The sequence below is a fragment of the Gambusia affinis genome, linkage group LG21 (assembly GCF_019740435.1).
Source record: "Gambusia affinis linkage group LG21, SWU_Gaff_1.0, whole genome shotgun sequence".
NCBI lineage: Eukaryota > Metazoa > Chordata > Actinopteri > Cyprinodontiformes > Poeciliidae > Gambusia > Gambusia affinis.
Genome location: NC_057888.1, coordinates 448594 through 473415, shown reverse-complemented (window position 1 = coordinate 473415; position 24822 = coordinate 448594). Strand labels below are relative to the sequence as shown.

The 24822-nt window shown below is 42.0% G+C and overlaps 1 long non-coding RNA gene across 6 annotated transcripts; it reads right to left on the bottom strand.

The window, feature by feature from the left end:
• Positions 1-71: 71 nt before the first annotated feature.
• LOC122824486 lies at positions 72-24459 on the bottom strand. Of its 6 annotated transcripts, none has more exons than XR_006369500.1 (6): positions 19359-24459; positions 18606-18678; positions 18292-18505; positions 6084-6263; positions 1604-1786; positions 72-981 (listed from the first exon to the last, which is right to left on the bottom strand). It is a non-coding gene; the product is annotated as an uncharacterized LOC122824486 (long non-coding RNA). The 6 variants fall into 6 exon arrangements; XR_006369504.1 differs by having other exon boundaries at positions 762-1442; XR_006369503.1 differs by having other exon boundaries at positions 762-1786; positions 19359-23520; positions 23608-24459.
• Positions 24460-24822: the final 363 nt, after the last annotated feature.

Genomic DNA, 24822 nt, shown 5'->3' with positions numbered 1-24822 from the left:
TCATTAGGATTCATCAGACGTGTTAAAGATGAATAAATGAGGGAAACTTTAGAGATAAAGACAGCAGCAAAAACAGGATGAACAATTTATTCAAAACAACAGATGACATCATAAACATGAAACTGTGCAGAAAACAAAACATTATGACATGAAGTGCTGCAAACATTCAGATTATATTTTCAGACAGTGAGACATACTGTATGTCTCTAATGGATTCACTTTATTTTCATCAAATTTTACTTCAAGGGATTATTTATCTACTTTTTTATCTCCATACTGAGCAACAAACTTCAAACATTCACTATAACTGATTATTTACATTTAATAAATTAATGACATTCAAAATATAAATTTGGCTTCATTGAGGGAAAACAGTTTTACATTAATTCACTCAGAATAAGAATATAAACATTTATTTTTAACGGTTTTCTTCATCACTGTGTGTCTTAATGGATTCATAATGTTGTAATGAATGACATCATCATTAAATATTATTTAAAATCTTTCTTAGAGTTTTCCAGACAACAGTGGACCACACAAATTACTCATGTTTTTTATTTTTTTACTGTTTTTTCTACAATCTCCTCTTCAGTTCAACCTTATCAGTGGAGACACATTGTTGATGTTACCATTATAAAATAAATTACAATTAAATATTGACAAAGATCAATAATATTTTCACAGCGTTGTTGTTAGCAGCTGCTGAAAGTAACTAAAAAGTTACTTTTAATGTAACTTAGTTACTTTCCAAATCAAGTAGTCAGTAATATAACTAAGTTACTTTTCAAGGAGTAATCAGTAGTCTGATTAAAGTTACTTTTTCAAAGTAACTATGCCAACACTGGTCCTCACAGGGGTTGATGTAAATATCCATACAGGTCAGCCTGCGTCCAGTTGGAGAGAAAGGATGAAATCCATGCTGAGGTAAACTTCATATGAAGCAACGTGCAGAGATTGGTCCACGCTCCCGGCTTGGTGGCCCTTTAAATGCATCAACTATAAACCGTCTTTTTAGGAATAATTCTGTTCCACCAGTGAAAGACAACAGAGCAACAGAGACCTGCAGTCTGGCTTATTTAGAAAAACAAAGTTACTTTTTTATTATTACTTTTCTATAAAATAAATAAAGCAAAGAAGCCCAGCTTCCCTCTGCCACCTTCTCCTCCACCCTCTGCTGACTCCTGCTCAACTTTTCTCACCTGTTACCAATTAGTTCATCATCTCTGCTTCATTCTTCTCACCTCCTCCTAGTATTTAAGCTCCTCTTTCTCCACTACGAGCCGCCAGTTCGTCTCATGAACTCTGACCTGTTGCTCTGCCTCCTCTCCTCGTTAATACCTAGTTTCTTATGATCTCTCATGTCTCCAGCTTTACTTTCTTTTTGGATTTTTCATCAGTCCAAAACATTTTAAAGTGAAAATAAAGATCAATTTTCTGAAAGTCTGAAAAAGGAAAATCATTCATTGACAAAACAAAATATTTTAGAAATTATAATCTGACACTTTGAGAGCAGATTGTTTTAAAGAAAACAGAATAAATGTGAAGATGAATAAATATTAAAGTATCAATGAAAGTTTTTATAGAATAAACAGAGAAAACAAACCTCAGATTCTTCACTTTACTGACTGAACTCTTCAGGATCTCAAACACAGGATTCAGATCAGAGTCTGTAATGGTTCCCAGTATGTCGATCCGATTTATTTCCAGTTCAGTCAGATGTTGGTTGGACTTCAGAGCTGAAGCCACAACTTCACATTCATCCTTTCTGAGTTTACAGCCACCAAGTCTGTGATTAGAGAAGAAATAAAGTCAGTTCTAATTAACCCAGATAATCTATATAAACACATTTAATAACATTGATATCATCTGATGAACATCTGGTCTTCACATCAGTTTACTGAGTTTGATCATTTCATAATTAACATCATGGTTCTGGTTCTGGTTCTGGTTCAGCTTCATGTTCTCAGAACAACTGAAGGTTTTAGCGGCGGCCATCTTGGCTGCCTGTTAGCAAACCTCCCTGTTTCTTCATGCTGAGCTCTGACTGCTGCAGCAACAATCTGGATCAGAAACTCTTCATCACATGACTTTAAAACATGATTCTCATTGGAAGATGAAGGAACGGATGAAATCAGTGGAGCTGAAATCCTAACAGAACCAACATGGTGGAGCGAATGGTGATGATCAGAAAATAGTTTCTATTCATCCATTTTCTAGACAAACTTCAGCTTCTAGGATCATGGCTCCTCTCTGTCTCCAGCAGCCAATGGCTGAGAGGCAGGAGAAACTCTGGACAGGAGGACAATTCATCTGAACAATCGATGATTTTATTAAATATTAAAACCATCTGCAGTAAAACAGCAGAACTCAGTAAATATCTTCAGGTGTCCATGTTAGGATCTGACTGTCTGCTGGATGTAAATGTAATCAAAGCATCTTCATCTGGATCCAACATCCAGATGAACTCCTGACACTAAACAGTCACCAAGATCTCCTTCCTGAGGAAACCAGGAGCTGCAGCTGCAGCCAGATGTTGAAGATCTTCTATCAGTCTGTGAAGGAAAGTTCAGTTTCCTTCACAAACTGCCCCCCACCACCCTACTATAGATATGAAATATAGATCATGATGGAAAGAACCAGATGGTCATGAATGGATCCAACAGCTCTGCTAAAAGCAGCCTGATGCTTCCAGCAGAGCTGTCCTCCTCTCTCCCCATCAGATGATCCACTGTGGATCCCCACATGAAGCAGCATCTTTCATGGTGAACCAGTGAAACCAGTGGAAGTTCTCCCAGTAACTAGAAGAGGCTGGAATGTCTAAAGGGTTAGTGACTTGTAGATGATTTAGTGTCAACACATTATGAACAGTCAGTAATAATATTTATAGACAAGTAAGAAAATGTACAGAAAGGAATCACAACCCACTATTCTCAACAGAGTTTAATTTAAAACGTGATTAATCCCTGTTCAGTAATAAAATGTTCTCAGCCAGAACTCCAATCAGGAGGAGGGGGGGAGGGGGGAGGGGTGGCACCAAAACAGCATCCATTGATTCCAGATTGATCAGATGATCAGACATCAGTTTTTCATTCATTAGATTTTAACCACAAAACAACAATTGATTTAATGACACATTTCCAACATCAGTTACTTTGCTAGAATTGGATGATTGTTTGATGGTTGATCCACTGTCAGTTTTCAACCTCAACTAAAAATCAACCATTCTCACTATAATTCAACGTTGAATTACCATCGTGTGCTATCTGGGTTGTTACGGCCCCTGGCCTCTAGAGGCGCTGCAGGCTCTTTAGTTAATGCACAGTAGAGCCTGCACAGCCTCTGATTGGCTGCCTGGAGGCTGCAGAAGAGCAGCAACACCATTGGACCAGCAGAGGATTGTTGCTGATGAGGCCCATCTGCACCCTATGAGAGACTCCTGCAACCATTCCTCCAGTGGGGCAGCTTGTAGGAGAAGGTTTTGTTCAGCTGTCGCCACCTTTGTTTCCTGTAACTGTTGATTATTTTGGGCAGCTTCAAAATATCTTGGTTCTGCTGACCCTTTTGTTCTGCTAAGCAGTTTGACTCTGATCTTAACTGAATCTAATCAACCCAGAAGTTTGTGTTTAGGAGGCTTGGTGCTCCCTTAGTAACTCTTTTAGGTTATTTTAGATTTATTTTTTGTTTTTATTTAACTGCTGGTGTTTTACTTAACCTGCTTTAGTTTGAGTCATTTCTAGTTTTAATTGGATTAAGTTGTTCTGTGTTTTAGTTTGTAAAAATGCATTCTGATTGTTTTCAGCCAACATTACAGCTTCTCGCCACTAATGTGCAGTAGAATCACCTCAAGCTGATTACTGATTTTCCCAGGGAATAAAACTGAGACGTCAACAAGCTAACATCAAAATGTCAAAGAAAAATAATTGATTTACAAGGAAGAGTGTTTTCTGAACGCTGGGAAAACAAATATCTGTTTGTACTTAAAGGTGAAAAACCAGTGTGTCTTTGTGTTCATGGATAGTGTCTGTCATGAAAAAATACAATAAATGTTGGCATTTGGAAACCTAACACGGAGCTACATACGCCAAAATGAGCCTTCAAGAAAAACTAAAAATTGAAGCAGAATTTGTTTACAAAAGCTGCAGCAAAAAATGATGCAGCAGTGAAAACAAGTTTTATTGTGGCTGAAGAAATCGCCTGAGCTTCAAAATCTTTTTTGGATGGTGCATTTTTGAAGCAGTTTATGCTAAAGGTGTGTGAACAGGTGAGTCCCAACAAGGTACAGAGTTTTCAAAATGTCACTTTGTGAAGAAATACCATCGCGGACCGAGTTAAACAAATAGCAGGAACTTTAGTGACACAGCTGGCTGAAGAAATGGGCAGCTGTCTGGCTTTTTCATTAGCTGTGGATGAAAACACAAATAATGTGGATTCTGTACATTTGTCTGTTTTTATTAGAGGAGTGAAACCAGACCCGTCTGTAACCAAGGAGCTCCTGGATATAGTGACGATGCATTGGACCACAACCGGCCAGGACATTTTTGATGCAGTGGAGAAGTCTGTCAGTAAAAATACAAAAGCAACTAAAATCAATTAATAAAAAATCCTTTCTGAATATCATGAAGTTATGGACCGGATGCTTTGGAGCATGTCTGGTTCAGAAGATCAAATCTTTGGTAGAAGTGGTGCATTTAATTCAAGTCTTCATTACAGACCAGAGAAAACTAAAGAGATGTTGTGTTAATCCATTAATATTCCAAACAGTTTATTTTGAGGAGATAAATGACAGTGCAGAAATGAATTTGACTGTAACATGCGCAGTGAGCTGCACAACCAATGTGGAAGAATTGAACTCAATTTAATTCTTCACAACTCCATTTTTTCAAACTGCAGAGTTTCTCTACAGTTTGAAAAAATGGAGCTGGAAAACTTGACCCTCCTACACTCTGAAGGATATCGGCGCTCAGGAGGAGCAGCAGACGTAACATCTGTCTGCTTCAGAAAATGAAACCACACAAAAAGAAAAAAGAAAAGAAAATCCTTGTAAAAGAGCACAGCTGGACTGCAAAGGGTAAAAAGCTTCCAGAGTTCAATTCATCCAACTGACTGAAGGACCAGGACAGATTTCTCTACAGACGCGACCAGCAGCAATTTGTGATTCTGTGTTCAGACTGCAGCAGGTGAAGCTCTTGTAATTTAAGTGGAGTTGTTTAATTTGATTTATTATAAGTTATTGGGTCAGTCAGTGGTTATAGATGAAGGATCTGGATTCACGGCTCAACTAGGTGGAAATTAACCAACCACATAAAAATGCAGCTAAACAGCCAAAAGTTAATATGATTATATTCTGACGGGTAAAAATAGTTCATGACTAATTATTTTAAATGCTGCTGAACAAAAAGCTTTAGTGTGACTTCTGGTAAAAATGTATTAATACATTTAAAGTGATTAACTTAAAACCTCTGAATCACCTACTGAATAAAAATATTTAAAAACTGATTTGTGGAAACATTTTATTTTAAATCATCTGCAGTACTAAAAAAAATCTCTGACTTTCTTTCTGGATGAAATATAATCTGCTTTCAGTTGGGTTGAATTTTTATGTAATAATTCTCAGTTACTCAGTTTTACTTGGATATATTAGTTTAGTTCAGTTTCCATCATCAAGTTGTTTAATCACTGATCATTTGACCAAAATCCCTCCTGCTGGTTCAGTAAATACATTTTTAAATGTATTAATTGGTCTGAATCCCAGAGATGTTGGAGGGAAATTAAAGCTGCTCAAATAATCACTTATTAGAATTATAGAAGTGGGGATGTTTTAAAATCACCCTCTGACTGAATTTTAGTGGGTCTGGTTTAAAGTAGCTAAATGTTTATATTTTTATAGAGACTTGTAGTTTCTATAAAAATAAGAGTTTTTTTCTAAAAAGCTGTGAATTTACTCAGTGAACCAGCAGGGGGCAGACTTTGTTCCCAACAAACTACAATTAGTCCAATCTGGTTGAATTTTGCGCTATAACAATAATGTGAAGCAGTGTTTATTATAATGTGAAATGCTTCATAAGAAGCGACACATTTCATACGTTTTGTCTGAAGGTTCATGTTCATTGTGAGAAGCAGCAGGTTTGGATCAGATTCTCGTCAGAGTCAGACAGCTGGATCCCAGAGACTCGGCTTTGTCCTGATCATCCTTCACTCGAACCTCCATCTTCTGCACTGCAGTCTGTCTGGAAAAGAAACCAGGCAGCTGCTGTCTGAGTGTCCTGCAAGGCAGAAAGTTTAACAAATTGATTTCAGCAGTAAACTTGAATCTGATGAGGCTTTAAAATGTCTGAAACAGTCTAGAGGATTACAGACATCGATACATCCAGCTGACATTCATCCTTTGAGCTGATCTCAAAGTCTGAACCTAGAGCTTCATGATAACATCAGATCTGCAGGATGATAAGAAAGCAGCTTCAACATGAGGAACTCAGCAGTTTCTGTAAATGTCCAAAACTTTCTAACATCTACCAGGAGAATAATTTCTCTTTTCACAAAGGACAGAATTATATTCAATAAACTGCAACAGATTAACACGGAAATATTCAGAATGACTTAAAAATCCAACTTATTTACAGAATGTGAACAGAACAAGTTTCTGTTCACCATTAAACTACTGAATGGTCAAAGTGAAGACAGAGAGCAGGAAGTTGTAAAGTTGTGTGGTTCCAACCTGAGCGTTGGTGGAGACTGTTCTGGTTCTGGTTCTGGTTCTGGTTCCCTTTACAGCCCACAAACCCAAAGGAGACGAATGTCCGGTCAAACATTCACCAAGTCAGCTTCTTATTCTGATCCGATGAAACTAAAAGGCTTCTGAACTGAGTGAACATCGAGAGCTTCCCTTTATTAACTTCTCAGAAATCATGTGACCTTTTGGATGTTTAAAACGATGCAGAGAAATTTTATTTACTCCTTAAAAGCCGGAGTTTTGGGTTTTAAGTTAAAAATATTTCATGTTTGTCATTTTCTCTAACTTGTGATTAATAGTTTGGTAACTAATCACTCTGTGAGAAACACTTTTACAGTTTCAGTGAAGAGCAACCAAACATCTTACTGATTCATAAACAAAATCAGACAATAAATCTGTCAGGCAGGTCATATAATAGACAGAGGTAAATTATTCTGGGTGTAATCTGTGATCAGATCCAGCAGGGGGCAGCAGTGAGCCACAGTTAGCTCTGCTGTTTCTCCACAGGATCCGACAGAAAGATGATAAACATCTTATGAAGAGATGTGTTTTAAAGGAAGTCTCACTGAGAGAAAGAACAAGAATAAAGTCAGAAATGAATCAGTGAACGTCTCAAATACAAAAACAGCAGAAAGAAATAACCAGATTCACCAGAAAAAAACAAAAGTCTTTAAGGTAAATATACTTAAAGATCTGAATCTAAACTTTAGTCCTAAACTGTCGGATGGTTTCAGAGCAGAGAAAGAGAGAAACTAGACAAACTGATCTGAAGCAGAAATGAATCAGCTGTAAGAATCCAGGAGAAGTTTGGAGATTTGAGTCTACAGTCAATATCTGACTGGATCTGAAGTCCATCAGAGATCAGGACCAAACATTTCTAACCAGCTCGGTGCCAGACGGTCCCTCAGAAACATCAATAAACCCCTAAATGATTCTGGTGTCAGGAAGTCCTTCCACTGTAAGAGGTTCATTCACATCTATATGACTTCCTGACTGATGAGGACCGAGTTGATACCGTGACCTTTAACCTCCAGCGTGTTGATGTTGCTGCCATGCAGCACAGATGAGATCAGTTTCAGATAACTGCTTCATGTCGCTTTGTTTCTGTCATGTTCTGAGACCAAACAGGAGGAATCCAGAATTATTTTACATTTAATAACTAAAGCAATAAAATAACAGCTGACAGCAGGAGGAGGTCAAGAGGTCAGGAGGTCAGGAGGTCAGGAAAGATCCAGGTTGGAAACACGAAGCAAAGCGCTGAGCAGAGGAACAGGTGAGTCATTAGAAGAATAAACTAGAATGGAAAATCCTGAGATCAGGTCAAAGTAGCTACTAATAATGAACAAACATTTTTATTTTTAGATGACATCAATCAGGATGTGTCTGCAGAAATGGGCCCCATACGAGCCGGATCTCATCTTCCATCTGGGTGTTAGATGAACCCAGACTGGTTTCCTCCTCATTCATCAAACCAAACCAGTTTGGTTCTGTCAGTAATCATCCAGGCGGCACCGGGCCGAGTTCTGGTTCTCCAGTTTATTGGATCAGCCTGTTTCTTCCTTCAGTGTGACTGGATGTGATCATAATTAAGAGTCACTGTAAACAGATAAATTGGGATCATTTTTCACACATTTGAGCCAAATTCACAAGATGAGTTCAAGCAAAAGTTGGAAGCCGACTTTCCTTTAATCTAACAATAAAAACTCAAACTGTTCGTGTTTATTTAGCTGGTTTTCTTCTCTGCTCCTGTTTTCTGTTCTGCTCGTCTGTTCACACTTTATTAAAAAAACAGTAAAACTTGTAAAAATCCCTGAAGGTTTAAAATGACTGAAGAGTCACAGAAATGCTTAGTTTGATCGATCTGCAGCTTCAGTCGGGTTTCTAAACGTTTGACGGTTAAACGATCATCAGCAAACGTCTGAAGGTCTTAATGAAAAGCAGATTTTTCCCACAGTGGGAGAAACGTAAAACAAACCCGGAGGAAGGAAGGTTTTCTGGGGGTTTGGGGAGTAATTACTGTCAGAGTGTGATCAGGCCGGCCTCCAGGTTCTGAGAATGAAGAGTCCGGCGGACCGGGCCGGGTCGGTGCCGTCAGTCAGTGTGTGGCCTGGAGACGTCCTGAGATGAAACCTTGGACAGGTTTACTGTGAGCTCATCTGCTTCCTTCCTCACATCGCTCAGCTTCCCTGCTGCTCTTCATCGCGTCTGGTTTCTCCTCCTTCTGCTGGTTTTCAACCAGATTTTCATTTGGTGGTAAAAGCAGAAGAATGGATGGACAAACAGACGGACGGCGTCTCAGAGAAACCAAATATCTGACTGACCACACCTCCTCCCAGTTGCCCACAAATCAAATTGGAAAATGAAGAATTACTAAAAAGTTTGCATTTCCTGTGAAAATGCAAGTTGCTGAACTTGCAGAAAGGTAAAAAGTGCATGCAGTGTAAAAGTCAAAACTAGCTAAAAAGCTAAAACTAGCTAAAATACTAATGATAGCATTTATGCTACCGCTAGCATGCTGGGTTACAGCAATATTAAAAAAACAGAACAAAGAAAAGCCTCATTTAAAACCTACAATCTGAAAGGGACAGAAACGTTTCCCTGATCCCTCAGATAAAAACGGAGGCTGAAGGAATCCAAACCTTCACGATGCTCTAAACAAATCAACATTTGTTTAGAGCAGGGGTTTTCAAAGTATGAAAGGGTGAGCCCCCCTCCAAGGAGCACAATGCCTGCTGCGCCCCCCCCCCGTGGAGGGGGGCGAAAGGGGGTGGAGTTGTAAAAACTCCACCTTCAGCCCCGCTCTGGCCAAAACCAGTGATGACATAGTTACTTTGAAAAAGTAACTTTAATCGGACTACTGATTACTCCTTGAAAACGTAACTTAGTTATATTACTGACTACTTGACTTGGAAAGTAACTAAGTTACACTAAAAGTAACGTTTTAGTTACTTTCAGCAGCTGCTAACAACAACACTCTGCCTCCTGTGAAAATCACATTGAGCTTTGCCAATACTTAATTGTAAGTTATTTTATAATGGTAACATCAACAATGTGTCTCCACTGATAAGGTTGAACTGAAGAGGAGATTGTAGAAAAAACAGTACAAAAAATAAAAAAACATGAGTAATTTGTGTGGTCCACTGTTGTCTGGAAAACTCAAAGAAGGATTTTAAAGCCCCCCTGCCCCCAGCCTCCAGATTCTGCGTTACGCCCCTGAGTTTGATGTCGCAGCGCAGAGCTCCTCCTGCAGCTCCACAGCTCAGATGGCTGCGACACTTACCATAATATTAATAATTATATCGGTGCTAACTTGCCATTATAATTATTGCCAACTACGGACACGTTCATTCGTGGCTGTTTTCACGTTTATTGCGCTGTTCATATTGGTCTCGATGTTTGCAGTTTTCTGGAGCGCAACGCGAAGCTCGACGTCATTGAGAGGTAATAAATTAAGTTGACATTAACAAAGACACAGCGGGACGGATCATCCGGGAAATTATGAACAGGGAGAGACTGAATAAAACTACCTTAATGACGGACAAATTCTGGGATTTATTGTGAGTCTCTGCTTATTTCCAAGCCCAAATGAGTAACTTCACGTTCAAAAACGAGCCCAAAAAGGCGCAACCCGCCACTCATTAAATTTGCAAGCGACTTTTAAAAAATGAAGCCCAAAGCCGCTTATAATAATCGGACTTGGCGACAGAAACTGAAAATAGTTCCAGTTTTTCCACCAACAAAATGCGCATCTCCCTCCATTGTTTACATTTCTGTCTCATAGAGACGTCGGTCACTCGACAAGACGCGTAGAGGAAATACGATTCAATAACAAAAGAAAATAACGCACAGTAACGCAAAAATGATTTTGATAAGTAACTGTAGTCTGACTACTGGATTTGAAATAGCAACGCGTTAGATTACTGTTACTGAAAAAAGTGGTCTGACGTCAGTAACGTTACTGACGTCACTGGCCAAAACATCCTCTAAGGTGGGAAACATTTCCACTGATCCCCACTCCACACGCGCACCCCACAGTACCAACTTTTTCCTAAATCCACAGAGTTGATCGTGTGCGTAAAAGACGTTTCTCTCACATCAGTAGACAGCAAGCAGATAGCTTTTCCGGTTTACTTTTTCCCTCGCACCGCGCCTCCCCTAAAGTGCTCTGGCGCCCCCCAGGGGAGGCGCGCCTCACACTTTGAAAACCGCCGGTTTAGAGCATCGTTTAAAAACACTACATGCAGCACGAAAAGAGTCAAAAATTATTCCCAGGTGTTGGGGCGTGCTGTGGTGGTGTAGAGGTTAGCGAGCCCCACGTTTGGAGGCCTTCAGTCCTCGGCCGTCGTGGGTTCGATTCCCGGACCCAACGACATTTGCCGCATGTCTTCCCCCTTTCCTGTCAGCCAGCTGTGGTATAAGGAACATTAGAGCCACAAAAAGACCCCCTGGTGGGAAACAAAAAAAATAATAATAATTATTCCCAGGTGTTAAACTGCCCAACTTCAAAATGGCCGCTGTCTTGTTTCCTCCATGACAGCCTGAAACTGGATGACTGACAGGACCTGAAACATCCACTGAGTTTTAGATTGTAATTCTCAATTCTGCCACAGGATGGAGCTGTTTCCCCCAGGGGGAGAAAAATTAATAAAAAGCTGAATATTATAAAAAGTCTGAAGGTTTTGAACTCCAAGAGATGCAGCCGGTGTTAGGAGAACAAGATGAATAGTATAAAAGTTGAATGGTGAAAATGGCACAAAGTCTGGAGGAACCAGCATTATGCAGCATTATGCAGCATTATGCAGCATTCACTAATAATCATTTAAAAAATGTAATTTCTTTTGTGTGAACTATTGAGTTTTAGTGAAGGATTTTTACAGAAGTAAAATGTTACAATGGGATGATCTAGTGAAGGAGGTATGAACCATTTCCTCCAGGAGAAACTTGATGTCTGCTGACATTTGTTTGCTGCTAAACTTCCTGCAGCAAAATGCAGCATTTTTAAAGCTGCTGCAAAATGATTTAGAGCTGAAATGACCAAAGTCCAAAAGAAACTGGCATAAATTAAAATAATAAAACAAAAAACTGATGTGGAGAAACCATCAGGGGGCAGGAAGGTTAACAAAATCAGCCACATTAGCGAAACGGTTTAACTCCTTTCAGTTCAGTAAAGGTTCATTTAATTCAACTCACTTTGGTTCAGTTTAGTTTCACGTTTTTCTGATATTTTCCTGTAGGTTTGGTGTCGTGTGTCTTCAGGTTTCCGGCTGTAAATCTTCAACCTGTCAGACGCATCATCCAGATGACGTACGCTCCCTGAAGGCACCAATAATCATTTCTGTGACTTCAGCCTGTGATGAGCCAACAGCAACAGAAGATGTTTGTTCTGCTACGTTTCCATGTTTTCCTCTCTTGGTTTAGTGGAACAAACCGAATCAAGTTGCTAAAGGTGGATTTCTAGAAAGCAGCAGAAACAGAAACGGAGAGCATGAAGCATCATGGAGCGTTGACTCTCATCCCGTCTGGTTTCAGATCCTGACATCACAGCCGTGTTCAGATGAAGTTTATTCCTCTCCAGGTTCAGATCCAGTTTCCTTCCCCTGCAGCGGCTCTGAGAGCGTCAGCTGCGTCTCACTTCCTCCTCCATCATTGTGATTCAGCGGAGCCTCCTCGGCTGATGGGATGTAAATCCGTCAGCTGGGGACAGATTGAAGTGGAAGGTAATAATGCTGCGGGCCGCACAGCTGGCCTCACATTTACACAAGAGTTCAGGTTTGTGTGGGAGATTTTAATATTCATGCAGCTTCACAGCCTGGTTTTATGAAACCTTTTCATCGTCACGTGTAAAAATCCAACATGTGGGAAAGTGAGACCTGCAGAGTCTCTGCTGTCTTCATGCATCATTTGAATTATTTAGGACTCAGGATTGATGCCGTTTTCTTACCGATTCAGTTTGGATCTGTTCTGTAAGTGATCAGCCTGACTGGGATCTCCACGTCCAGCTCAGGTTCAGCTCAGTTTATTCATTTGGAACATAATTTCATTAAAACAGCATGATGACCGGGTCACGTCTCCTCTGCAGCTTTATGGTTTCTGACGTGATGAAAACCAGCAAATCTTCAATTCATCATCCGTAACGACGGTCAGCAGCCGACCAGAACGGAACTGGACCTGAGGTCATGGAGGTCAGACACGGAGGGAGCAGAGATTCACAGTGAGCTGCTGCAGGTCAGAGGTCAGAGGTCAGATGCTCGTCGTCCTGCAGGTGCTGCCCCGTCAGCCTGACTCGCCGCTCTGCGTCAGCAGCTGCTCCTTTTCAAGTGGTTCTGTGACGTCATGGTTCTGATGACAGTTGGACCTGTGAGCCAGAGAGCGTCAGAGTCTGAGCCGCTGCTGCTTCCCGTTGATTCTGGCTCAGAAACCTTCCCAGATTTAACCGCTCCGGATCCGTGGTCCAAACAGCTGCAGCAGCAAATTAACACTCCAAAAACACAAATCCTGAGAAACATCCTGTTGTTATTTTGTAACCGATCCAGTTGAATCATGGTTCTGATTCTGCAGGTGAACCCGAAACTCAACACGTTCTAAACGGATCTTTGGGTCTTTAAACAGTTCTTGTAACAACTTTTATTTCATTTTCTTTGTGTTAATGTTTCTTATCTTAAACCTTAAAATAATAAAAGTGGACCAGAATGTTCCGTCACCTTCCTGTAACCCGACCCGTGTTCCTGGCAGCTTTATGATTAATCTCTTAATTTGGCCAGATTAGGGTGACAGAAGGAAACTGAAAGATAAATCATCAGAATCCCAGAGGAAACATGAAAACCTGCTCAGCTGTCAGAGGAAACGTCGATTCTTTCACTAAGAGACTGTAGAGAAACTGTATAATAATACAGTTTATTATTATTAGTATGTTTGGTTGTTTCATTACTTATTAGAATCTAAACCAACAAGGAAAGAACCGTTAAAAATGGAGGAGCAGGAAGTTCATGTGTGACTGGTTTCCCTGCAGATGATCAATCATGATCAATCATGATTGATCATGATTGATCATGATTGATCATTGATCATGATCGATCATGATTGATCATGATCAATCATGATCAATCATGATTGATCATGATTGATCATGATTGATCATGATTGATCATTGATCATGATCAATCATGATCAATCATGATCAATGATCAATCATGATCGATCATGATTGATCATGATTGATCATGATCGATCCTTCTTCTCGTCGCTCGTCGTGCTCAGACTTCATGACACTAAAAGTCAAAACGACGTCAGGCTGAACTTCCTGCAGAGCTTCAGTTTCAGTCGATCAGTTTCAACTTCTGGTTTGAATTTCTTTGTCTTTATTTGCTGAAAGATTTTATGAAGCTGCAGCTTTTATCCCAGTAAGTTCCTCCTGAACTCCCTCTGCCCAGTTAAAGTCCTGCTGGTCCCAGTTTGTTTCCTGTCCGGCGGTCACTGACAGCGCTGACCCCTCCCTCCGCCGGGTCGCTGTGGGGAACCTTTGAAGTGTCTGTAGGTGTTTCATTTCGTGTCTCTTTTGGTCGACTTGCCTTCATATGCAGGAGGGACGTTTACATCGAACTCTGCATTTGATCTACATACCGAATGCAGTGGAGGAGAGGAAACCAACAGGAAGGTGCTGCAGATGAAGGTTTGAAGCCTCAACTCTCAAAGGAAAAGAAGTGAAATCAGTTAGAAGGAAAAAATGCTGCAGATCAGCTGAATCCATCATCTTTCACATTTCAGATGCTGCATAAATATTTAAAGAGATTTCCAGGTACTGAAGCTTTGAATGTTTCTCCACACATCATGTCTTTCCCTAAACTTTTATCATCCAGCAGCAGCCAGAGCAGCTTCCTCCTCCTCATCATCAGACTGTGATGGTTGAAGTGTGGAATGCCACAAAGCCGCTCCGACAGGAAGTAGATGGTCTGATCAAGGCCATACAAGAGAAGAACTCTGAAAACTGCAAGTCTAAAACCAAAAGGTCACATGGAGCCAGGAAAACTCTGATGAGATTTCATTTCAGAGATTTTTGTCATCATTGTAGCTCCTTATGTAGCACAGACCATCAGGCAGCCTGTAAACCAGGATCTGTTAGCAGTTTGTGTTTGCTGTGTTGTCTTTCACTGATATTTAACTTGGTTTGATGCTCTGAAACACTGAAGTGACAATAATTCCTGTTTCTGCTTTTGGTTCTTTATTTTTATTTTATGGACATTTTGTGTCTCTGACTCAGAATCGTCTGTTTTTCATTATTTCACTTCTTCTGTTATTTTGTTTCTTTTTCAGTGTCTGTTTTCCCACTGCAGGACTAATAAAGGTTTTATTATTATTATTATTATTATTATTATTATTATTATGATTATTATTATTATTATTATTATGATTCTTTATCTCCATTTCTCTGAAGCTTCACAGATCCAATGCAGTGAACCAGGTGAGATAAACATGACAGTTTATTGGCTTTTCCACCTGAGTAATCAGAGCTGGGTTGGAGTGAGTGTGTGTGTGTGTGTGTGTGGATGTGTGTGTGTGTGTGTGTGTGTGTGTGTGCGGGTGTGTGTGTGTGTGTGTGTGTGTGTGCGTGTTCTCCAGGTGTTGGAAAAAACTCACATTTTGTTTTTCCTAAAAGATGACATCATGATTTCATCTTTGAGTTTGTCAGGTTTCCGTGGGTCACACAGAACCAGAACCAGAACCCAGCAGCTCTGAGTGGATAGAGTCCAGTACCAGCCTGACATTCATCTGAAAGATGTCAGGATGAGCCGTTGTGCTAATGACTGGAGGTTTTGTGTAAGGTTGGTGTTGGTGTTTGTTACCAACATTAACATGTTTTTATTTTTTTCTCATAAAGATAAAAACTTGAACTGATGTCAGATTCTGTCAAAGGAAACGACGTTTGATCTGCTGAGTCACAAAGGAAAGAGACTAAAGAGACGCCTGGTTGGTTCAGACTGATGTAAGTCCAGGTGTGTGTGTGTGTGTGTGTGTGGGTGTGTGTGTGTGTGTGTGTGTGTGTGTGTGTGTGGGTGTGTCTGTGTGTGTGTGTGTGTGTCTGTGTGTGTGTGTGTGTGTGTGTGCGTGTTACTACTATTAATTAAACCTGATAATTCATGTGAACTGATGATGTCATGATGTTTAACGTGTTAAAACGAGAAGTAAGCTGACTCAGCAGAATGAAGACATGTTGGAATAATGATCAGAACCATTTCAGAACCTGGAGTTTTATGTTGGTTCTGTTTGGACTGATTGCCAGAATCTTGTCAGAACCAAACCCCGTGTTTTAAACCTGCTGGCAGATTTCAGTTTCTGTCTCTTTCAGTCACATTTTGGGTATTAAAGTTTTGAAATTGAAAATATTTAAATTTTTCTGGATTTAAATATTTGTGCATCAGTGGTAAACATGTGATTATATGCGGTTCTGAAGCTAATCTAGTGGGAACATGTAACATATAATGAAAGCCTGCCGCTCGGCCGTCCCGGCGCTGGACCAACCGGGTCGGGTCATTTCGTAGTGACGGCCCAGACGGCTTACATAAAGCAGACGTTTGTTTGTGCGTTTCTCTGGAACCTGATTCTCTGCTGTCGCCTCTAATTGCTGCTTTGCACAAACACTTTTTCTGGTAAGCTCCACGTTCTGACCAGTGTTTGCTTCTTCTGTTTAATTTATCCTCCTATTTATACTCAGAGCACTTTACAAATGCAAACATGTTGGGTCCAGACTGACACACAGAAAGTGAATTTTCTCCTCCTGGATTCTGCCTCAGTTTCACGTCGCTGGTGTTTTCTGCTGTCGGCTTTAATGACGGCAGCAGATGAATGTTTCATCCTGCACTGTAATATGAGAGATGTTTACGTAACGTTATTTATTTTTGATGATCTGTGATCAAACAGACGCTCCTCCATCCTCACATGAGATCATGGGAGGAAAATGAAACATCTTTCAGTCACTGGAGTCGATCCTTCCTGCTTTAATCATCATCAGCTTCCTGCTCTGCAGCGTCCAGGTGTGACGTAACAATGCAAAGCAATGACCTCAGCTGTTTATCACTCCACGGAAGGTCAAAGGTCATCTCCAAACCACCATTTTCCAAGGGAAAAACATCTGATCAGCTTTGGATCTTTCCGAGATTGGCTGTCCAAAAGGTTTTAGCCCAAAGCAGAGTCCACAGGCCTCAGTTAGCAGGCCAAAGGTTAAAGGTCACCTCAGCACAGGAAGATGGAGGGAGCTTCATGAGGTCTGATCAAAAAAGATCTGACCTGATCAGACTCAGACAACAAGCAACACAATAACTTCTTCTGTTGCAGTTTTAAAAATCTATTTTAGTGAAAAGATGCGACAGTACTGGATCCAGTCCTCCAGGTTCTGGTTCAGTTCATGCCTCTTGTCAAAACTCTGGGTTTGGTTTTGATCTTATTTTTCATTATGTCTTTCTTCTCTTTAGATTAGCCCTTCAGGGTCCTTTTGATTTTGTTATTTGAGGTTTTCAGTGTGAATGTGAATCGACTTATTGCCTTCCTTATTAGTGTTTCATGTTAGGGTTATTATTTAGTTGCCTAAGGTTCTGTTCCTGTATGTCTGAGTCTATGTTGAGCTTTCTTTAGTGATTATAGTTTATTTTTTATTTAACTCTTCTAGTTATTCCTTATTTCAGCCTCCCTGTAAACCAGGAGTGGTCAGTCCTGGTCCTGGTTCTGGAGGTCCGGTGTCCTGCAGCTCTTAGAGTCTCTCTGGTCCAACAACCTGAATCCAACAGCTGAATCTCCTCCTCAGTGCAGTCGGATTCTCCAGAGTCCTGCTGATGACCTCATTATTTGACTCAGGTGTGTTGAAGTAGAGAAACATCTAAAGGTTGCAGGAAACCGGACCTCTGGACCTCTGGACCTCTGGACCTCCAGGACCTCCAGGACCAGGACTTAACCACCCCTGCTGTAGTTTTTCTAGTAATGTTTATCTCTTAGTTATTTCATCGCCGTAGGTTCAGTTATTTTTACATGTCCAAGTCCATGTATATCTTCCTCTAGTAATTCTAGTTAGGTTATTTCTTTGTTTAGATCTTCTAGTTTCTCTGGCTCTATGTTCTTTAGTTCATATTATTGTTAGATCAGCCTTCTTTCTGTTTAGGTTTGCTTAATTTTCCCTCATGTCTTTTTCTCTTGTAGTTTTTTATCAGTCTTGGTGTTTCTTTAGAATTAGAAGTATTTTCAGCTCCTTGGTGTTTCCTCCCTGTTTTCTCCAGTACATCTTCTTAGCTTCTCTGTGCCATCTTCCCCCCGCCCCTCAGCTACTTCCTGTGTCAACTACTCAACCCTGCAATCAGTCATCTCATCTAGCCAAGCCCATTGTTGCATTTACTACCTCCCAGTACTTAAGCTCCTCTATCCCAGTCACAACTGGCCAGTCCATTTTGTTACCCTGCTCACCGTGTTGCTAGTCACTACCTTTGTTATCCTTGTGTCTCCTGTTTCCTTGTTCTCCTGAATTTTCTTAGTTAATTTTCTTTATAAAAATAAATATTCACATAAAGTATGTGTACTACCTGCTGCGATTGGGTCCACTCCTACACATCATGGCACCTCCTCCTCCTCCTGCTGTGTTCTGATGATTACGGTGAGGACGACGCCGGACTCTGCTGCTGGTCCAACAGATTTCTGTTTTCTTCTAAGCCACGGCCTAGATGCTTTCAGAGAAAGTATCTGAGCTTCCTCTGAAAGCTCACGCGTTCCTCAGTCTCAATCAGGAACAAATCCAGTCTGAAAAAAGAAACAGGCTGGGGTCAAAGAGTCATATTAGTCAATAATGAACCAACAGTAGGAGAAACTCTCCAGATTCCTGTTCAGCTGCAGGTTTTACCTTCAGTCACATCTTGATCATCCTCGCAGGTCTGGGACGTCGCCATGACTGCCAAACTCCCTTTGACCTGAACCTAGAGGGATGGAGCGATGAAATCAAACATTTAAATTTCAGGAGAGTTCAAGGCCATCTGTATTTCCGCCAATAGAAATATTGCTAAATGAGGTCCACAGAGCTTCCTGTCCGATTCAGTTCTGGTTCTGTACTGACTCAAACGTTCCTCTGTTTCAGTTTCAGGCAGGATGAAGAACATCCTTCCAATTTCCCAGAGATCATCAAACTGCTGTGATAACTCATGAGTCATATGAATATGTTTCAGCATAAATCATTTTATTTTTTAAAACTAACAGAATCTCTTTCTCAGACTCTGACTAACACAGAGTCAGATTCCTAAAGCTGAACTTCTCCAGGTTTATTTCCCAGAAAGTGAGAGAGAGTTGTTGTCCTTCAGTGGACAGCGTCCCAACCTGGACGTCTCGTCATCAGGCTGTCCCACTCAAACACACGGCTGTCTCAGAAAACCACACAGCTTCCTGTTGCTCTCTCTCTGCTGCAGGAGAAACCCATAATGACTTCCTGCAGCTGGAAGCAGCTTAGAGAGGTTCTGCTGACGGCACCGAGCAGCAGAACCTGGGAGCTGTAAATAAAGGTTTAGGATGAACACGACCGATTTATATTTGATGGTTTCATCTCGGCGGACACTCCTGCCTCACATCTCCAGGTGAAAACATTTAGGAAAGTATGTGAACCCACCCTGAGCCGGCTTGCTTGGCTGCAGGATTACGGAGCCGACAGCAGATCTTTGGACCCGGCCCTGCAGTCACATCAGGTCAGGACCGTCTCAGACGATTATCCTGCATTGATGCAGCCGAATCGGACCGCCGTCCTCCCAGTACCGATGGGATGATTCATCCATCAGAGTCCGAAATAAAACACCTGATTTATTTTTATGGCTCTGGAGATAAAACAGAGAGTTCAAATGAAAACACAGAGGTGAGGAAGAACACAGCTGGACCGCCTCAGGAAGAACTGCTGGTTCTGGTTCTGGAACATTTGTCTAAAGAAAAATCCAAAATATTCACAAAAAAAACCTTCCTCTGTAATAAAAGTTTTTCTCTGAATCCATTAGATTCTGACTTTCTGAACCACAAATTTATGCTTGTTTCACTTAATTTAATGTAATCATGAAAAAAATCAGCTTTTTATGGTAGCTGGAAACTGAAACAAGACAAACAAAGAATTAAATAAAACAGAGTCTCTATGAAATGTTCTGGAAGGTTCTGGTTCAGTAGGTGAAAGTATCAGAACATCACAGATGGTTTCAGTCCCACTGCAGCAGATCCATCAGAACATAAAACCTGAAACACACAGAACGCTCAGAGGAACATCATCAAACTAAATGTTTAATACAGAATGAGAAACATAAAGATTTAACCCTTTGGAGCCAAAGAATCCTCATCTTTCAGTAATAAAGTTTTTATTCCTGCTCCTTTGTTCCAGAGGTAAAACGTGGATCCTCTGCATGCGTTTACAGACTTCGCTGCCACGTTCAGGAGTCCTTGAGCAGTTTTACCCTCATCTATCAAATTATCTGGAGACTTCAGCCTGGAAACAAGACAGGAAGTAGAAGAAGATGAAGCGTGTTTGATCCTGTGTCTCTGGACGGTTGGCTGTGAGGACGTCCTCGTGCGGGACGCCGAGTTTGAGAGGACACCGTGTCCTTCAGAGGACTTTCAGAGTTCTGACTCCGCTTGGCGGCTCAGGTGAGATTCAGGTTCAGCTCCAGGTCCCTTTAACACACCGTGTGTGTGTGTGTGTGTGTGTGTGTGTGTGTGTTACATAAAGCACTCAGAGCTCTTCAGAGACAGAAGAGGCGACACATTCACACACAAACACACACTCTGGGGGGAGATGATGCACAAAGAGAGTTAAAGAGAGAAAACAGACGACAGAACTTCAAAAAGCTGAGGAGATCAGAAGAATCCACTCCACCGCTTCCTTCGTCATCCTGCGTAGGAGAACGACAGGAGTGAGGGATGAGACCCGCTAACGAGGGAGCGACGAAGAGAGAGAGACGAAGAGAGAGAGAGAGAAGAAGTCAAGGATGGGAAAGAGATGGGTAAACAGAGAGCAGGAAGACGGAGGTTCACCTGGAGGAAACAGGAAGCAGAGAGGAGAAAGTGAGAACAGATAATGAGGATCATGATGATGAGGATGAGGAGGATGACAGATGAAGATCCCAGGCAGCTGCAGCCTCTCTGCCTCTGCTGCTCCTTTACAGATAAAATTAACCCATCCGGATCAGAACCGGCTTCCTCAGAAACCTGAAACCCACTGAAAGGAAACAGAACCAGCCGACACACTGTAACCGGGCCGACAGACGTGGAACCAGAACCTTGTGGCTGTTAGTATTGAAGCTGTTTTCCGAGGCGTCAGGAGCAGAGTGCGGCTGGACGTTTAGATCGGCCCGGCCCGGACCGGACCGGACCGGACCGGCCCGGCTGTGAAACCACATGGTTCTGCTCCTGGTTTCCTCTCCCGGTGCGTTTCCTGCTCCTCCCTCGCTGCCCGTCATGTTGGACCGGCTGCTTGCGGCGGTTTGGTCCAAACTCACTGTGGTTGGCTGGTTTCCCAGAACAACGTCAGACAAAACAATCCTTCACTCATCTCAGCAACATTTTACCTGGGAATCAGGGAAAACGGATTCGAGTCCCGGCCTGGTGACCTTTGACACGTCTTCCTCTTTCCTGTCTGACCTCTCTCAAATAAAGGCCCTAGAGCCAATAAAACCTGTAAAAATAAAATAAACCAGCCTCCTGTAGTTCAGTTTTATGGTTTTGTACGGACTCAGTGTTTTACCTCCATCGTGCTGCGTTGTGTTACAGAAGGAAAACCTCCTGACAGTCCGGCTCTTTGTTTCCTGATGAAGCTTCTGGTTCTGATAACATAAATATTGTTCATAAAGGTCATCTGCAGCAGAGGCGTTCCTGAATCTTAGCCTGCCGAGAACTTATCCATCCAATAAAGGTCAGCTAAAACGTCAGACGGTTTTGTTCTTATCTGAGGAATTCAACCAGCAACCCGAAGTTCAGCTGATGATGAGCGAGTCAGGCTGGCGTAACGCCGCGGCTCGTCCTGCTGAGGTGAGGAAGAAGCTTCTTCTGTGGTTTGTTTATGCTGCGGTCTCATTCATATTTCAGTGTTTCTGTTGGGACTTTAATGTTTGCACGGAGCCGCGCTGCAGCACGAGTCTGTGTGACGTGACCTCTGACCCCACAGGACCGGCCTCCTTCCATGAAGGCCGAGCTGTTAGTCAGCAGCCTAACAGGAAGTGAGGTGGTCCCAACATAAACAGCCAGGGTTTATCCAGATCCTGAGGCAGTTTTCAGCACTTTGTGACCATAAAAGGCTGCATGCTGCTTCATGTCCAGGAACAACGATGGATTCTCGTCTGATCTGCATTAATCATGAGTCTGATGTGTCCACTGCAGTCTGTAGATCCTCCCTGTTTATTCAGGACCAGAAATGACTGGAATATTAAATAACTTCAGCTCGTCTTTATTTACGCAGCAGGAAACTCGGAGCTGTTCTTTCATGCCGGCGGTTTCCTGCCCTCATTCATCGTTTTCTGCCTCTCAGCCACAGAGGCTCCATCAAGCCTGTTATGATTCTTAAAAAGATTTAAAACCTGAAGGTTAAACTCCACTGGAAATGTTTCAGAGCAGATCATCCAGATGCACAGAAGACGAAGCTCAGCTTTTCTTCGTTCAGTTAAATGATGAGGAAAACAAGCCTGATGCTGCTATGAGGACCGGACCCACCAGGTTGTTTGGTTCTGTTGGTCCAGTCCAAGCAGACGGTCGGCACCAGAGAATCCATCAACTGAATTCAAACATGTCTCATTCTATAGTTTTGGTAACTCTGCTGCTGATTTTTCCTGATTGAAAACAGAAGAGCTTCTGTCAGAAAGCACGCAGCAATGCATTCTGGGTAGTGAATAAACGTCACAGGCTAAGAACATGAGGAGAAACAGAACTACTGCTGAAACAGCCTTCACCCCCTTCAAAATAAGAGCATGAATGTAAACAAAAGAGCAATTCTTCAACACAAATGTCAAACTTTAGTACATCACCATTTTGAATTCATTTGGTAAATTAGCTTAGCATAAGCTAAGTGTGCTAAGCCTTTTCAAACTTAGAAAATATGCAAATATAGCTCAGCTGTAAATATAACCGTGCAGCACCGTTACAGAACAAATATGATTTAAACACATGAGAAACATTTAACTTTTATATCTAAAATGAAAAAATAGGAAACGTAACGTTTCCTATCCGCATGGTTCAAAGCGCGGGGAAAAAGTAGCAGCTTAAATACGGTAATGTGGAAAGACATTTCCAGAGAAGCTGCTGCAAGATTAAAGTTACATCTACAAGCCCAATAAGAAGCTGACCAGTGAACAGAAGTCACATTAAACACTGAGAACACAAACCTGCCATAGGCACATGTAACAAAGTGATTGATTTTATAAATTGATTAGTGATCCTTGTTTAACAGACACCAGCTGAAGCTAAAGCTGGAAAGCTTCACTGGGTTGAATGTCCAGCTTCATCTCAAGGTGTGATTATCACAACAAACCGGAAGACGTTAAACGGGAAGACGTTAAACGGGAAGACGATAAACGGGAAGACGTTAAACGGGAAGACGTTAAACGGGAAGACGATAAACGGGAAGACGATGGGTGTGGTGGCGTAGGGGGTGGCACGACCCACGTTTTGAGGCCTTCGGTCATTGACGTGGCGGTCGCAGGATCGATTCCCGAGCCCAGCGGACGTTTGCCGCAAGTCTTCCCCCCTCTCATTCCCTCTTTCCTGTCGGCCTTTCAAATAAGGGACACTAGAGCCCACAAAAAGACCCCCTGGTGGGGAAAAAATAATTTTAAAAATGGGAAGACGTTAAACAAGAAGATGTTAAAAGAGAAGACATTAAATGGGAAGACATTTACCCAGAAGCCTCAGCGGTCCGTACAGGATGAAGGCGAAGGAGGTCAAAGTGCTTCAGAGTCCTGATAATTGAAAACAGCAGTCTGAATCAGCAGAACTCCGGAGGTTTTAAACGTTCAGCCAGAAGCAGCGAGGGTAATTTATTCAGGCAGGATCAGCTGAATCTGATCTGGTGAATAAAGACCAACTGCTGCTACGCTACTGGGAGGACTGGGAGCTCTGGGTGTCCACCAGCATACAGGTTAAAGGTTTTAACGGCAACCCGCTGGGGTCAAACCAACACAGCAAATCCGTTTCAAACGGTTCTGTTTCCACTGAGCGGGTCGGGCGGAGCTGCTTCACCACACAAACATCGGCTCAGATTCCAGTCGGGTCAGAGGTCACGGCCTCAGACTGGGAAGAACAGCTACGACCTGACGTTGGACACGGTCCTGTTGGGCTGAAGTCAGCTGGACGGTCTGAGCTCCTACATCAGCAGAGGAGATTAAACGTGGAAACACGAAGACAGAGAGTCAGAGGAAAGCCTCCATGTTTGACTAAGAGCCGCTGAGTCAGTGTGGCTCCCTGCGGTGAGCTGCTGGAGGTCCTGATTCACAGCTTGTTGAACACGCAGCCTTTGATCTGGGCTGAGTGCGCAGCACAACCTGAATCAGCCCAACACCTGGACCCGTCAGAGCTGCCAGCCCGGTCCGCGTCTGGACCAGAACCGGAGCTTTGAAGAGCGAATGTCGCTGCAGCTGCAGCTGCTTCCAGGGTTTCTGTTTGGGTCACTTCACTCCAAAAACGCTGAAAACTGACAGGATTTCAAACTTACATGGATAAGCTGCATGGTTTAAATCAAACGCAGACGGCAGCGTGAGCCAGAAATCAAGGCTGATGTTTCACAAACTTCCTCCCTGCCACAGTCAACCACATGAAAGGGTTAAACCAGCAGCCAATCAGAGAGCAGCCGGCCTCACCGCTTCTATTTTTAGGTTCCAACGACCTTTGAACTCAACAAACACAGAAACTTCACCAGATTCCTGCCCTCTGATTGGCTGGCTGGGGGTTGGACAACCACTTCAATGAAACACACACACACACACACACATACACACGTTTGCGCAGCTATCTTTGCGGGGACTTTCCATTGACTTCCATTCATTTCTACAGTCTAACCCTAACCTTATCCTAACCATTACATACCTAAACCTAACCCCAACCAAAACTCAATTCAT